This window comes from Mixophyes fleayi, chromosome 5, assembly GCF_038048845.1.
Source record: "Mixophyes fleayi isolate aMixFle1 chromosome 5, aMixFle1.hap1, whole genome shotgun sequence".
Classification (NCBI taxonomy): Eukaryota; Metazoa; Chordata; class Amphibia; order Anura; family Limnodynastidae; genus Mixophyes; species Mixophyes fleayi.
In genome coordinates, this window is record NC_134406.1 from 178891999 (window position 1) to 178897998 (window position 6000).

Genomic DNA, 6000 nt, shown 5'->3' on the forward strand with positions numbered 1-6000 from the left:
CTTGGAACCTCTCTTTAACGTTACATCAGTATCATCAATAATATCCAAAAACAGACCCCTCACATTCTTCATGGTTCTGTGATATCTCAGGACATCTCAACTGGTTGACAGAAGGCTGTGCAGCTGGGATAAGTTTGAATATTGTTAAATAAGGACAAAGCAAAATGTCATATTTGCCCAAATATCATACTCACAGGAGTCATGTCTGGTATGTAAATGAAGGCAACCATGACTTGTTTTGTAGAGTTAATATAATCTTCTGGTAAGAAGTTAGCCCAGTGTAAAGAATCCTTGATTTCAAAGGAGTTGTGAATAGATGGTCGTAATACTCATTTGCAGGAACACAGACTTCCTGGCTCTGACATCACAGTGGAAAGGGGCTGAAGGCACCTGAAGCATGTTTAAAATGTCCTGTAAATCTAACAGTTTTTGTTCACTTTTGGGAGTCAATATTGAGAAGTGGTCCAATATTCATGCTTTCCCAGCAGACTGCAATCTGATCATTCCTGAGTTTACTATATTTCTGTTGTTTCCCCACTTTTATTTTTATAATAAGCTATTATGAATTTTTACGTGTCCATGTGTGATGGCATCACACACATGTGCAGATCCAGTGTAACAGCACAGGGGGGGTGGGTTGGAGGATTGATGGCTCCTCTGACGTCCATCACATGAAGAAAATGTATAGTACATAGTAGGTATGTTACCACTGGTAAACACAATCACATGCTCACTAGCACCAAATGAAGACTATAAATGTAGATTATATACCTGCTTCTAGCTAACTACTGAATATATCCTGTACATCTTAATATATCATCTCATCTTCTCTTATTCTCATCTCTGCAACTGGGTCTGCATTTTATTTAAAAAAAGTATGTACAAGAACTGAATATCTCACCTCAACATCTATTATTCTCATCTCTGCAACTGTGCCTGTATTTTTTTTTTTTTAATAAAGTATGTTATAGGACTTTGTTACTTGGTTAATCTGTGTTTAGTTGCTGCTCATTGAACCAATTTTATGACTCTGGCCTGGCTCTCATATAGCCTGAGTAAGCCCAATAGTCCCCCCTCTCTTCTCTGATCAGCTGTCCAATTAGCACAGATGTAACTTATTTTGAAATCAGCCTCATTATAACTTACCATTTAGTCTGGACTAAGGGCCTGATTCATTAAGGATCTTAACTTGAGAAACTTCTCATTTCAGTCTCCTGGACAAAACCATGTTACAATGCAAGGGGTGCAAATTAGTATTCTGTTTTGCACATAAGTTAAATACTGCCTGATTTTTCATGCAGCACACAAATAATCTACATCTGCTGCAGCCTTAATCTGCTACTTCTGATTGCACAGGACATTACAACTAAGTAATTCTTTTAATTCCCGCATTTGTTGCTATTTTTCTTCTAAATACTAATGGTTTGCCAAATTATTTTTATTGCTTTCGCATCATGGCATTATCTTTAGAACTATATCCTCCTTCACCATTCCTGCAACACACATCTCTGTCGACATTGCCCCTTCATGACTTCTCTCATCTCTAGTTAATACTCATGAATTGGTGTCCTATTTAAATTCAATAGTTATAACAGTCTCTCCCTGTCGCCAGAAACTAAAAGGACACATTTCATCTTTCCTATCTTTCTTCCTCCCTGCTTCTATTAGCTGGTGATATATCACCTAATCTAGGTTCCCAACACTTCTTACACACGCATATATCTGAACACTACCAAAATCCTGTAAACCTCAAATGCATCACCTGTCTCCCCTTTCTTCCAAAGTCCTTTAAATGGGCTCTTTGGGATGCACGCTCTGTTTGTAACAAACTTACCTCCATACACAACCTATTCCTCTCAAACAACCTCAACCTTATGGCAATAACAGAAACATGGCTCACGCAATTAGATACTGCCTCAACTACAGCCTTTTCACATGGTGGCCTCCATTTCACCCACACTCCCAGACCTAGAGGCAGACAAGGAGGTGGGGTTGGGCTACTTCTCTCCCTACAGTGCACGTTCACAGTTCTACCAAATGTCCCATCACTCACGTTCACATCTTTTGAAGTACATACTCTTAGATCACAGCAATACGCATAAAGAGTGGCTTAAAAATCCTATCGCCCCCCTGGACCCCACCAACAATTTCTTGAACATTTCTCTGTATGGCTCCCTCACTTCTTATCTTCTGACATCCCCACCATCATCATGGGTGATTTCAACATCCCTATTGCTAATCCACGTTCCAATGCTGCTTCAAAACTGCTCTCTCTAACATCCTCACTTGACCTCTCCCAGTGGATTGAATTCGCTACTCATCAGGATGGCCACTGTCTTGATCTTGTTTGTTCTATGCTCAGTTTCTAATTTCCTTAACACTCCTTCTCCCTCTCGGATCATCACATTATTTGTTACTCGCTCACTCACCAGTTTTTTAACCTCCCTGCTGTCAAACTCTTCTAAGCCTCCTGATACCTGCAGGGATATTAACTCTATTGATTTCCAACAGTTTTCCACCTCTCTCCAACACCTTCTCTCCCCAATTTCTACATTCTCCTCCCCTGATATGGCAGTTCCACATTTCCACCATACCCAAGCAACTGCCCTTGATCAAGTGGCTCCAGCGACTCTTCATACTCCACGTAGACAACCGTGGCACACTAAAGTAACACGAAATCTACAAAAACTTTCTTATAAAGCTGAACGTCACTGGCGTAAATCTTGTATCTTTAATGATTTTCAGCGCTTATACTTCTATCTACTTCTATCTACTTCTATCTACCACTCCTATCGAAACTGCTAAACAAGCATACTTCCAATCTCTTATCTATGCTCAAGTTTCTAACCCCAAATGCCTTTTTAATACATTTAAATCTCTTCTCAATCCTCCCAACCCAAACCCTCTGACTACCATCAGTGACCAGGATCTTGCTTCCTATTTTAAGGACAAGATTGATAAGATCAGACTTGAAATGGTATCATCCCCCTTGACTAGCAATCAGCTCAATTTCTTCCCAGCATCCTCTGATACCCTCTCTTCATTTCATCCCAAAAATGAAGAGGAAGTTTCTATTCTCTTCTTATCTTCCTACTCTACATCCTGTGCTCTTGATCCCAAACCCTCACAAATTGGTAGGTCATTGTCTCCTGTACTCATTAACCACCCAGTTCTGCCACAACTAAAATTTGGTTTAAGAGCTGACACCCCTTAGGAAGTGTTCAGTTACTCTCTGACGTGTCTCTCCGTAAGTACAAAATAATTTACTGTGACCCAAACAGTTTTTGCTTTAAATGTAGCCTTGTGAACAACCAAGCCTATTACGGAAATACGTTAGTGACAAGCTAATCTTTCGTGGTCTGATTTGGCAAATTGTCCAGTCAGCTCATTATAACATTTTGAATTTGGCCAAATGTTCAGCCACACCAATTGTGTGTTTAAACCAACTTAAAATTAATGTCAACAAATGGAACAAATTTGCACCTTAGCAAAACCATGTTGCACTGCATGGAGAAAATTTTAAAATGTGTGGACAGATTTATATTTCTAACTACAAAAATATAGAGCAACTCTAAATGTCAATGTAAAAATAAAGCTGCCCAGTATTTGTATGCTATATGCAAAAGCAGCCAGTTTTTCTCTGCATGCAAAAAAAAAATATTAAATCATTTGCACCCCATATATTACAGCATGGTTTGTCCAGGAGAAAATTTACAACTGTTTTTGCTTTGCTCCTAATTCAGCATCAGGCCCTAGGAGCCTGATTCATCAATGCACGTATTCTGAGTGCAACCGGGCGTTTAGTATTATACGCACGTATTTAGGCTTTGCGTACTCTCAAATTCATCAAAGCACGGATCTAAAGATATGTGCACTTTTGAAATCAGGGACAGGTCTGCTGTGCTCTACTACGCAAGATGCTGCAGGATACATCCTATATTTATGTGGATTATAAATTTGCCAAACAACGCACTGGGGGGAAAAAAGTTACTAAATTGAAGTCATCTATTATTAAAATAGTAATTAATAATGAAACAGGTAAAAAAAAATATATATATTTTTTCCATGAAATACATTTATTAGAATATTGTTAATGTCTATTGAGCACAAAATACATTTTTACAGTTGCTCGTGATTGCAAACCCATGTTACAGCATGCATCTGAGACTGAACACTACTGATCAGGACTTAGACTAGCCCTTTACCTGGAGCAAGAGATACGGCAGAAAAACAAGTAACTTTTGGATGGACAGAGTGGGATTCTGATATGGCTGCATGCGCTGCCATAGTTTGGCACGCCCCTACTGTAAATTCACTACGGCTAAATATCCCTTCCCCACCCAGTTCACTCGTTTGAAGATAGACACATCTCACAATTTTGGACATGCGCAGTGATTTTACGGACAATATGCTCAAAATCGGCAGATATCTGCCTTGATGAATCAGGCCCTATATGTTTAAATATGGCTGGACTATTGCTCATGACTTGCACTATTGCTTTTTGTGTCACTTCCTTTGTTTGCAATTTAGAATGTCTGCTCTACTAAACAAAGCCCTCTTATCTTCTATCTCACTGTATCCTGCATTATATTATTCACATTTAAAATATTACAAGCAAACAATTTTACGTATCGCACACCAAAAGACAAAAAAGCACTGCACGTTTAACTGCTTTCTACAGTATGTACTGCCAGCTGGTGTGATATATTTAGACATTCTAAAAACGCTTGTCCTAAAACAACCTTAGCAAAGACAAACAAGGATTGAAGAAAACCCTGCTCAGGGAAGATTAATTAACCTTGTAATCCTTCAGCCCTGTGATAACATTTTTACACTACCTAAAAGCATACATCCAGCCCTTTTGAAAGAGGGTGATTGAGCAGTGAAACTTTGTTAAGTTCAGTTTGTTTTTTAATTTACTTTAGAACATGGAAGGTTGAATAGCAGAGTTGGTTTGGTGATTGAGGCCATATTTCTGAGGCTATTAGGAGTGTGTAAGTGATTAGGACAGCTGGATAACTCCAGGTCTACATCTCTCTGCCGTTTTTAAAGCTCAGTTCATGTAAGGGTGAATATGAACTCGGAACAGGAGCCTGACGTAGTAAAGAGATGTAGTTGAAATTCTTTGAAATACATTACTGCATACTTGTGGAAAATTGTATACAACGTCATGTTGAACAAAAGTTTTCTTTTTTTTACTAAATAGATAAGGAAAACTATCAAGATTAGGTTTACCAGATTAGTAAAATTTATCTGGACACATAAAATACACCTTCTTTATGTTTCCATTGCATTTACTTTGCATTCACATGCATGATGCATGCCTGAATAGTTGAAACTGCAGGTATTAATGTGAATGTTTCAAATTCTCCCATTAGTCCCTTTTCACCCCATCCTCTCCCACCTCTCTACCCACCTTGTCCCCCATCCTTCTGTGGATGCTATCTTTAACCCTGCTCCCCACTGCATCCTTCTATCCTCCTCACTCCCACCACCTGTTGACTTGACCCCATCCCCTCTCACGTCCTCAGCTCCCTCTCTGTTGAGGACTGCTCCCACCATGCCTACTTCCTCAACCTTTCCATTTTCTCTGGTGCTTTCCCCTCCTTCCTCAAACATGTTATGGTCTCCCCCATACTCAAAAACTGTCCCTTGATCCTTCCGCTCGCAAATTACTACCCCCAATCCAATCTGGATTTCACTCCCTCCACTCTAACAAAATGGTCCTCACTAGTCACTAAGGACCTGCTCTTCACTAAATCTGTGCGACACTTCTACATTACTATCCTTCTCTCTCTGCTTGCCTTCAATACCATTGACCTTTTGCAAACTCTGCAATATTTAGGCCTCTGTGACACTGTCCTCTCTTGGTTTTCTTCTTACCTCACAAACTGCTCCTTTTCAGTCTCTACATCTAACCACTTACCCCCTCTTCCCTTACCTGTTGGTGTTCCCTAAGGATTCATTCTTGCACTCCAGGCCCTCTACACCTCCTCCCTT